Source organism: Pteropus medius, unplaced genomic scaffold, assembly GCF_902729225.1.
Source record: "Pteropus medius unplaced genomic scaffold, Ma_sr-lr_union100, whole genome shotgun sequence".
Classification (NCBI taxonomy): Eukaryota; Metazoa; Chordata; class Mammalia; order Chiroptera; family Pteropodidae; genus Pteropus; species Pteropus medius.
In genome coordinates this window covers 6232541-6243795 of record NW_024351731.1, presented here as the reverse complement: position 1 = coordinate 6243795, position 11255 = coordinate 6232541, and positions in this window count along the sequence as shown.

The following is an 11255-nucleotide window of genomic DNA, read 5'->3' as shown; positions in this document are numbered from 1 at the left end:
ATAGATAGATAGATAGATAGATAGATAGATAGATAGATAGATAGATAAAGACTGACAAAGCTCCGATGCCGAAAATGCCCAATAATTGATGTAGCTTCTCCACCCCGAGGAGGTGGGCAGAACCCTATCGTTTGGATGTGGGCTGCACGCAGTGACCTCTGGAAAGGCGGGTGGAGAGGTGCCATCATCGAGGGACCTCGGCCCGGTGACCAAGGTCAACACCGACAGCTACGTCGGCAGCGCGTGGCCTGGATACAATATTGTGAGGATGACACTTCACCTGTGTGGTCTTCCTCCCAGAATCACATGACCCCCGTCCAATCGTGAGGCAAAACAGCAGATAAATCCCGCTAAACGCATGACAGCCTCAGAATTGCCAAGGTCATCAGGGACAAAGAGAGTCTAGCAAGTGTCACAGGCAACAGGAGTCTAATCGTGGGACAGGAAAAAAAGGATGTCAGGTAAAAACCGAGCAAATTCAAACAAAGCACAGAGGTTGGTGAATAATAATGTATCAGTCTCGTAATAAATATATCACAGTCATATAAGATGTTAATAATAGCAGAAACTGGGTGTGGGGTATCGGGAAGTCTCTGTGCTATTTTTGAACTTTTTCTGTAAATCTAAAACTATTCTAAAATTAAACATTTATTTTTAAAAACCCACAGTGAGTTACACCAACAAAAGCAAATCAGAAAAAGTGCCAGGGTCCTTACAAGAGAAAGGAGAGGAGATTTGGAGAGGGGCGCACGCACGCACGCACGCACGCAGCGGCCACGATGCTGGAGGCAGCAGCCACGATGCTGGAGGCAGAGGCTGGGGTGCAGCCGCAGGGACGGCCACCAGGAGCTGGAAGAGGCGACACCGGGCCGGTCCCTAGCGACCTCAGAGGGCGCGCGGCCCTGCAGCCTCCAGGCCCACGGGACAAGGCGTTCCTGGCGCTCAAGCCGGTGGCCGGTGGTCGTTTGCCAGTGGCCGGTGGTCGTTTGCCGGAGCCCTTGGAGACGGGCTTGTTCTCCAGCCCCTCCCCGCTCGGCCCTCACAGAGACCAGGGAGAGGAGAGGCGGCTCAGAGGTCAGGACACGTGACCCAGAAGGCCCGGGTCACTTCCGTGTCTGGCCGGCCTAGGATGGCACCGGCTTTGTCATCTCTGCTCACAGCACCAGGGACGTCACACGGAGCAGAGGGCTAAAAGCCAGCGTGCTGGATGCAAGCCCGGCTCAGCCGCCTCGGGCTGCTGGGACGACACCACAGACCAGGCAGCTCGAACAACAAGAATTTCCATCTCACGGCCCCGGAGGCTGGAAGTCCAAGGTCAAGGGGTCGGGGTGTGGTGCGGACCCACCGGCTGCTTGCTGTGTCCTCACGTGTGGGGAAAGAGAAGCATCTCCGATTCCTTTCTCTTCTGATGAGGACACTGATCTTTCATCGGGGAGCCCACACTCACAACCTCGTCGAGCCCTGACCACCTCCCCCAGGCCTCACAGCGGGTGAGGGCCTCCTAACGGGGGGTCACGAACATTCCGTCCGGAGCAGCTTCCTGCAAGCTGTGTGGCCTCGGGCCAGTCTCTCAGCCTCTCTGGGCCTCATTTCCTCGCCTGTGAAACGGCTGTGGCCACGTTCTCTGCTTTGTAGAGACTAGACAATCAACGCGCCCCGTCCCCTGGGCCGAGCGCCCGCAGATGGCCGGAGTTCCCTGTGCGTCGGGCAGAGCTAGACCCACCGTGCCCCTCGGGCCTCACTGCAGCCTGGGGAGACCTCTCTGGAGGGGCCTGGGGGCACAGCGACTGTCTCCAGGGCTCGCGCACACTGCTCAGGGCCAGGCCTCCTCCCCCATCCTCCTCCAGACCCCTTGGGCTCGGCGGTGCCCCCTGCCTTCTTCCCGGTGACCCCTCACACCCGCCTATGACCCCACGTCAGCCGCCAGAAGTCTCTGACGACACATCACTCACAGACCAGCCATTTGGGGTCCCCACCTCCACTCACCAACTCGCATATAAGCCCCTCCTTCCTAAGTGGCCACCGCCCAGCTGTGTGACCTTGGTCAGGCCACTTAGCCTCTCTGAGCCACACTGTTTTTCTCTCTGAAATGCGGGTGAGACCCATGGCTTCCCAGAGCCGCCGCCTGGGTCTGTGAGCTGTCCGCGTGGATACCTTCAACGCTCACGCTCACACTCGCCTAACTGGTACGCGAGCAGCGTCATAAATAGATTTTTTCCCTTCCTTTACGGTGAGGCAAAGGGCCTTCTGGAGACAGGCCCCTGCCTTCAGCGATGAGCACCGAAGAATCACTTAAAATATAAAAATAACATTTTTACGGTTATTAAAGTAATAAGCACTGATTACGAAAAAAACGTAAAACAAACTAAGACAATACCTAAAGGAATGATGAACCGGAGGAAAATTACTGGCAATCTCGTCCCCTGGAGCTATTAAAATGCTGGCAAAGAGGTTTTCGGAGCTTCGTCGTCCATATTATTCTTATTCTCTAGAGAGCCGGAGAGCTGCAGCGACGGAGAAGGAAGGAGAGAACTTTACGAAGTGGCCCCGTTGGGGACGCGGCCCGTGGCCCGTCTTTGCCCACGGTGCCATCCACCACGGGCGCCTCTGCCCGGCAAGAAACGCGAATCCTCCCCATCTCAAAGCTGCCCGCCGACCCCCTCCGCGATCTGCCGGCAAAGCCTCAGCTCCTTCCCAGGGTCTCACGAACGGCGGCTCATGACTCACGGAGCCCGCGCGAGCGGCGCCCCTGCCCTCACCTCGCCGCCCGCTACGTCCGGTTCCTTTGTTATGACACATCTCAGAAGGAGTCGCTGGGCCGCGGGGTGCGAGCATTTGAAAATCTTCTCCAGCACAGGGACCTCAGGCGAAATGACACCCCTGCCCTCAGAGCGAGGGCTCCTGGTCCCCCAACCTCACCAGCCCCTCACTCGCTCCAAGTAGCAGAGCCGATAGCGCACGGGCAGCTCGTGGCCGATGACCCGTGAACGGGAGGCAGGGTCCCTGCTTCGGTGCCCTGCGGCGAGCTGGCCCGTTCGTGTCTTTGTCCGCTTTCCTTTCAGAGTTTCGTTATTTAATAGGTATTCGGAGCTCACTTTTGTACGACAGGCGAGGGGATGGGTACAAAAGGGAGCCATCCTGAGCGAGAACTGTCCTGGACTCCACACGAACAATACGCACGCACACGCAGCACACACGCTCAGACATGCGCGCATGCAAACGCGCACGCAAACACGTGCGCACGTGTGTGCACACAGGCACGCGTACACGTGTGTGCTCACACGTGCTCATGCAGGCGCAAGCGCGCACACGAGTAAGTACCCTGAGTAACGAGAAGGTGCACAGTGCTACGGAGCAGTGAACAGGGGACCGGAACGTGGCTGCGCCCACCCCCGCGGACTGCAGGCTCCGGGGACACAGCCTGCGCCCCGCTGCACCCGCCTCATCCACCTCTCCCGCCACAGCCTCGGTGCAGCCGTCACTACCCAGTGAGTAGGAGCTGCGTGCAGGACGGACCCGGGACGTGGTGAGACTCAGAGCTGGACCAAGCCACCTCCGCCCTTGGGACTCGGGGCTGCAGCTGGCACAGCCGTGCGCAGGACCCCGCACCCAGCACCAGGCTGAGCCCGGTTCTCCCTATCCAGGGCACGGTAGCCCCACTGGGACCCTTAAGCCTTTACCCTGGGCCCCAGAGCTCGGGGCGCAGAAGCAGGGACGGGTTGATGACTGAGCATGAGGCCACCGTAAAGGCCACCACAAGCTCAGGAGGCATTAACAGGAGCAGAAGGTCCAGAAGGCAGCAGAGGACGGGATATTCTGTCCTGGGCATTGGGTCCAGGGCAGGCACTGCCACCGAGACCCAGCCGTAAGCCCCCTACGCAGAGGCCGCCTGGACCGTCCTCCGGCCACTCCCCCTGCCAACCTCCTGTCCTCCTTGGAGCTCGCCTCCCACCTCCAGGGGGCGCTGAAACCCCTGAGGGTCGGCCTTCCCCTCTGAAAATGGGGGTGACACCCTTCATCACGGAGCTGGGGGACAATCCAACGAGCCCACAGCTTCTGGCACTGGGCATGGAAACAGTCTGGTGCCTCTGTTCACGGTGCCTTTGTATTTCTCATCCCACATGCACCTCAGAAGAGGCCCGCTTCCCCAGGTTCGAAGCGGGGAAACTGAGGCACAGAGAGCCACCTGACCAGCTTCACAGTGCTGGGGACAGAGCGATGCTGGGGACAGGCCTTTGCAGCTGCAAAGACTGACCAGCGGGGTCTCACGGGAAGACCCGGGTGGGTCCCAAAGGGTTTCAGGCAGGAATAGCTCAAGGAGCACGGGGTTCTCTGAAGCATCCTCTCTGCGTGTGGAGAAAGGACCGGGGAGGCGAAGGCGGAGTGGGGAAGCGGAGGTGGGGGGCCCAGGCGAGTGGGGGCCCAGGCGGAGTGGGGGGCCTTGCTGAGGGCTGAGAGACGGGGCCATCTGTGCCTGTGCTTCCCCGTCTGCAGCCACGGGTCGCTGCTTTCCCTGTGTCTCTGTCTCGTGGGAGCTCGGTCGGGTGAATGGCTGAGAAAGGATTCTGCGAGGGGACACGTGGGACAAATGTCAGCCGCTGTTATTTTCTCTTGCTGCCACCTCAAGCTACTTAGCAGCGAAGGGCTCCTTGGAACATCCGCCGTTGACGAGAGGGGGAGGAGGAGGCGTAAGCCGCCGCGTCGGAAGGATTAGGCACAGAGCCGCCTGGGAAGCAGCTCCGCTCGAGAACCCCACGATGAAATATTCATGGGCCCCGCTGCCCGGCCTCCCGGGAGTGGGTGGCTCCCCGGAGCTGCAGGCGTGACGGGGGATTATGGCGGTGGCCCTGGACCACAGGTGCTGGGATCTGATGTGGACAAGAGGAATCCCCGCCTGCCCTTTGTAAGGGGCCCCGAACAAGGGACAGCTTGTGCCAGCCCTGTGCGTCGGCCAAAGACACGGCCAGGCCTGGAAGAGGGGGCGACCTGCAGGCAGCAGACACCTACTGTGCGCCAGGCGCGGCACGGAGCACTGCACAGGTGCCCGTTACTTTGTGCTCACGATAGCCGGTGACATACTCCTTATTATTCTCATTCACGGAACGGAGGGAGTGGAGCTCAGAGCGTGAAGACCCTCGTCCTGTTGTCATGAACCACCGGGCCGGGACTCGAGCCCAGGGCCGTCCGCCGTGTGGGCCACATGTGCTCTTCCTCCAGCAGGTCCAGGTGGGGCCGCCAGTCACGTGCCCACCCCCGTCATCACAGGGGACCCAACTCTGATGGCCAGCAATACCACCCCGGCCCCACGGGCAGTAGCCCGTCAGACACCGCCCCTGAGGTCCCAAACACGGACACGGAGGAGAAGGGGCTCGTCCACCTGCAGTGCGGACATGGGGCTGAGGACCCCTCCTCTAAACAGGAGGCTCATGCTGCCTGCGAGGGGTGGCAATCGTGATGTGACGCTCATCCGAGTGCTGGAAATGCGGAGCGTTTGACGGGCACACAATGTCCGAGGGCATTCGCGGGGAGGGCAGTGTTGGGGACTGCGGCCCCCCGTGGGGAGCACCCAGGAGGGATTAAGCCATCGCTCTCAGCCCACTCAGGGCCTCGGTCATCAGCTCCCGTTGGGCCAGGTTTCGGCATCAGGTGGACTAGAGTTTGGATCCTGGATCTGCCATGAGCTGGCTGCGGGAGGCAGGAAAGTCACTGAACCTCCCTGAGCTTGAGTTTCCTCATCTGGAAAAAATTGAAACAACACGTCCTCCCTCATAAAGTTGCAGACACGTGGGGACAACCCACTCCGCACGTCCGGGGGGACCCTCGAGGGAGTCGGAGCCCAGCGTCTTCGCCTGAAGAACAGAAACCACAGCGCCGGCGTCGCGGAGCCAGGGTGCCGAGCGACGGGGCTGCCGGCCGGAGGGAACGGCGGGCATCACGGGCCGGCCCGTCTGGTTCGCTCTGCAGCTCCGCCTCTTGCTGGTCCCGTGACGCCGGACGGCTGCCATCGCCTCTCTGTGCTTTAGTGTCCCCGTCTGCAAACAGGGACACTCCCAGCCCCCTGGACTTTCTGCGAACGTCTGCTCCTGGGCCTTCCCCAGATGGCGCGCCGTGGGGAAACTGAGGCAGGAAGGCGGCCCAGCCGCAGGGAATGCTCTGCCCCAGCCCGCTCCCTGCTCCGCACGCGGACCGCCTCTGCCCTGCCTTCTCTTGGACTCTCGGCCCTGACGGAGGCGCGATGTGCGTGCGTCACAGCAGATACACGGAGAAGGGCCGAGGCGCAGGCTCCTGGAGGAACTGGCTGCAGCCGCGGCATCGCTGCCTCCCCCGAAGCGTCTAGGTGCCCCGAGGAGGGCCAGACCCCGCAGCCAAGGCCGTGAGGCGAAGCCGGGAGCGCCACGTGCTCCCCTGGTCTGGGGGAAACCGCTGCTCTGGGCCCCTCCTCCTCCCCGCTCGGCTCCAACCGGAGACCGTTAGGCGGGGGCGGGGTGGGAGGATTAGCCGGTGTGGACGCTCTGCACGCACACGCGTCCCCTCGGCTGACGCTCAGGAGACCTCCCAGGCTCCAAGCTCTCCCAGAGCGGCCTGGGGCGTGGGACCCTGGGGGACGCTGGGGGCCGCACAGCCCTTCAGGGCCGGACTCGGCACAGTGTCCGAGGCACAGTAGGCACACCCTGGTTCCCAGCCTCAGACTGACGCCTGGCCCTGTGCCCCGGCCTCCTCAGGAAGTCATGCCGAACCCCGATCCTGGCCACAGGCTGAGCTCTGCCTATAATCGTGGGCCCGATGACGCGCCCTGACCCCAGGGTAAATGTAAACCCTAACCCCCAGCCACTGACGACCTGTGCCCAGGGCAGGCGGCAGGGCACGGTGGCCAGGCATGGCCCTTCTGCCATCTGCAGAGTGGCATGACACACCCATGCGACAGGGCCTGAGAGTCGCTTCCGACAGGATGCCGCCTGCCCACCGTGGTCACAGGCTCGTGCCAGGTGGCTTGCGGCTCATGTGGACACTGCTCCCAGGGCCCTGGCAGGCCGGCTGGTCCCTCTGCCCCGCGTGTCACGGCCAAGCCGGTGTGAAAAGTTCAGGAAGGACTCAAAGGAAAACACAGTCCCTTCCCCCGTGAATAGCCGGTCGTCTGGGAAATCAGCTCCGATTTAGAAATGAGCGTCTGTCCGGGCCGCTCACCTTCCGGCGTGACTCAAGGTCAGCCCTTTGCCTCGGCTCCTCAGACGACGTGACGTCTGGACGGGGGCCGGCATGGGAAGCCCCAGGTCCTCGGCGGGTCAGCAGACACGGCTCCTGCCCGGGGGACAGAGGGACAAGCGGCCACGGCAGGACACGTGGTCGCGGGCGCCCTTTCCCGGGGTCCGCTTCATACACGTGTCCGCCGCTGCCGCTCGCAGTAATGCGGGGAGCAGGAACGACCGTTGCATGAGCATCGGCCTGGTGCAGACCGACCCCAGAGCACTGTCACAGACAGGCATTCGGTCCCGCTGGGAGGGAGGCCACAGACCCGAGGGACGAGGCCACCGGGGCCAGCCACGCACAGCCTGCCGGGCCTGGGCGGGTCTCTGGGGTGGGGAGCTCTGGAGCGCGGCCCTGCAGTCAGTCCTATCAGGCAGGTCCGAAGCCGGAGCCCGGCTCCAGCCCTGGTCCAGTTCTCGGCCCCCTAGGAAGCCTTGGGATGGGGACCAGCTTCGTAAGTCACAGGGCTCCCTGCAAAATGAAAATGTGGGGCGCTCGCTTTAGAATTAGGCATTTCGCCGTGGCGGCAGCAGGGCATCGCAGCAAGAGCATTCCTAGCATAGAGCCCTGCGTCCCCGTCCAGGTCACCCACCTGCGAAGCCAACCTTGCTGGTCACATGAGCTCTCCAAGCCGCCTCAGCGCCCTCCCCCGTGAAATGGGTAGATTTGGCATTTGCTCTGCTGCGGCTTCGAGGCTGAGCTGAGTGAGAAACGCAGGAAGAGAGAGACGGGGCCCGGGCCCCCGCGGAACAGGCTCAGGCGCTGAGGTCCCCCTGCCCGTTCGGGCCGTGGGGACCCACCGTGTCCGCTCCGTCAGGAACTTGGGTCCTCAGTCCGGGGCCCAGGAAGCGAGGCGCCCACCTGCACGGGCCGGTTGCCTCGGGGGGCGCTGCATGCGTACCTGAGGCTCTATTTGTCCAAGCGAGGTACCATTGAGTCTAAGACAACACAGTTCTGCACGACACTCGGGAAAAAACTGCCAGTGACGACACGGTGGCCCGCGAGAGCCCCGGACGGTGCACGCCGGCCACGCCGGCCACGCCGGCCTCGCCCAGCCGGTGACGACCCCCCGCGCTCGGGGCCCATAAAGCACCTGGTTGTTGCTTTGTAAGAAAACGTGGGACTTGGGTCGTTTCTCCAAAGATGAACGTTCGCTCTACTAATAAGAGAGGAGAAGCTGCTTCTCGGCCTTTGCCTGTCTGTGTGAGCGGCAGCCCCCGTTTCATGCAAAATCGTGTACACTTGTAAAAGCCATTTTAAATGACAATGAGATTCAACACATGTAATATACCAGCAACACATACGATGAAGGGAGAGCGGTTTAAGCAGCTAGGCCTGCGTAACACACCACCCCAACGCGAAGAATCGCTCAACACAACGCCGGGAAAGCAACGTGATGTTCTGAAACAAGAAGCTTTAGCCACAAGGCCCCGAGCCTACAGCACACACCTGGCCAGGCTGCCTTGGCCAGACCCTGGCTCTTGGCCAGCTCGCCTCGCTTCGCCTGGGGTTGTCCCAGTTTTAACGCTGAACGTCCCACGTCCCCAAACCCCTCAGCTCCGGGCCGACCACGAGGGCTGGTCCCCCTGGGAACGCGCCCACATCTTGAAGGATGGAGCAGCCAAGTCATGCCGCAAAGTGCAGGGAGACAGACGGGGAGCAGCACCTGCACGTTTGCAACCAGCCCCACGAGCCGTGGCCACGGTCAAGTTCGCACTGAGCTGGCCATGGCCGCTGTGTCCTGAGCGCCGCCCGGGCGAGAGCACGTCGACCCCGCCCCTGAAGGGGAGGGTGCGTCCCGGGGGCGACAGAGTGACACTCAAGGACAGCGGCGCCTCCGCCGTGCTCCGAAGAGCCACACTCACTCGACTCCCAGAACAGCCAGCGGCCTCTCGTCTTCCTCCCGGTCAAGTACGCAGCTCAGATGGCCCTTTTAAGTCCAGCAGGCTCAGGCCGTGCTCAGCGCGGAGGGTCAGGGGGGCAATAGGCGGGTGTCTCTGAGTCCAGCGCCCCTGGGGCTGACAGGCCGGAGGTGACTGAGCGCTGCGGCTTGAAAGGCTGCTGCAGGCTGCGGGCGGGGATTAAAGGGAGATAAGCCAGGGGTGGGGGGGGTGGGGGGCATGGCACCCACGAGCGAGAGAGCGAACGAAGCAGAGCGACCACGTGAAGGCCAGAGGCCGGGAGGAGGCCCAGCCGAATGCCACATCGGATCCGGGCTGCGGTCCCCCACCGGGGTGGTTCTGTCCCCCAGGGGCAGGGGACACTTGGTGGTCACAAATGGGGGGCGAGGACGTCACCGGCAGCTAGTCGGAGGAACCATGCCCATCAGGTGACCCCGCTGAGCCCTGGCGCCACCTCCCACCGCAGTCCTAGGACGCCAGAGCAGCCCGTGTCCCTCCCCCTGGGGACAGCCCAGAGCCCAAGCGGGTGGGGCTCTCGGCCGAGCAATGCTGCTGCTGCAGGAAGCTGCTTGCTATTCTGTCCCTGGCCCCCAGCACAGCTGGCTCCGGGCCCTGGAACGGGGAGAGGGGCTAACCTAATTGCACAAATGGTTTTGTAATCAGTCGTAATGGGGTGTTTGTACACACGAGCGAGCGACTTGCAGGTGTGGAGGCAAGTCCCCGGGGGCTCCCAGAGGCTCATCTTGGCTGCCAGCTGAGAGGCCAGGGTCCCCCTAAGTGACTCTGCCCCTGCTACGTGGTTCAAACTTCCCCTGAGCCTTCCGCACGGCACGGAGAAGGCCAGTGTCTGCACATTTCCAGGATTCCTGGTTCTCCCCCGCCTTGTCTGACCTTGACCTCCAGCCCCTCAGGTTGGTGACCTGGAGAAGCAAAACCAAGTCGGCCACGGAGCGTGGGTCCTGAGTGGCACACAAGGCCTGCACCTCATCTGCAGCTGCACCTTCCTGCTCCCGTGGGCATCAGCTAAGGAACGGTGACCCACACAGATCGCCAAGCTCTCCCGCTGTGCATGGAGCCCAGCCCGTGCCCGAGGCCAGCGTGGGGCCCCTGCTCGTCCACCGTGTCTCCACCCGGGCCTCTTGTCTCCAGAACCTTCTTCGCCTCTCCCAGAGAGGCTTCAAGGACGCCAGGGAAGTCCAGGCTGGGAGGCCGGGAGGCTCCGAAGGATGGGACACCGTGTTCCCTCAGCTCATGAATCGCAAAGAAAAAGAGGGTGTGAGGCTGGCAGAGGGGGCGTCCGCAAACCCCAGAGACTGGGGGCCCATCGGCTACACGTGTGGTCTTATTTTAAACGTAACTTTGATAGAAATCAAGTGAAAATCATTCATGATTCGACCAGGGAAACTCGAAGCCCGCCAGGTCGCTGGACGCTTGTAAGGCTCGCTCTCCTTCAGGCGGGACGAGGTGCCAGGTCTTCGTAAAGCCTCCTCGCAGAGATGCGCCGTGAAATGCTTGGAGAAAAGGTAGCAGCTCTGCGTGGCGAGGTGAGAAGACGCGTCACGTGTAACCGTGAGTGAGCGTGGCGTGCTGCGGACCGAGGCACAAGCGCATCCGGCCTGCTCTGCGAAGAACAGGATGGAGCTGGCTGTCCACGTGGCTCCATCTTGCTTAGGGCTAGAGAAAGATCTGGAAGGACAGCAGAGGGTGCTGGCACCGGGCATCTGAGGAGTAGCCGAGTGAGAGGGGGAGGTGAGCTTTTCGTTCTTGACTTTTGGTAAAATTGATGTTTGCAGAGAAGAAGGGCGTCTCCATTTTGTCAGCCCCGCTGAACTATGGGTCGCAGGGATCGACCATCCCAGGCGCCAACATCGCGAATGAAACCAGACCCGACGCGTCGCCAAACACAGGCCCGGATCCTGCCAGCTCCCGGTCCAGGTCCGGGTCACGGAACCACAGCAAAGGAACCCAGTCAGCAAGCTCTGGGGTCCAGATGCGCCACAGGCCGACGGCCGGGCACAAAAAGAGAGAGGAAGGAATCGATGAATTCCAAGAGGCCTCGGTGTCAGACACCGTGCTGCCGAGACCCTGCCGGGTCCGGAATCCAACGGC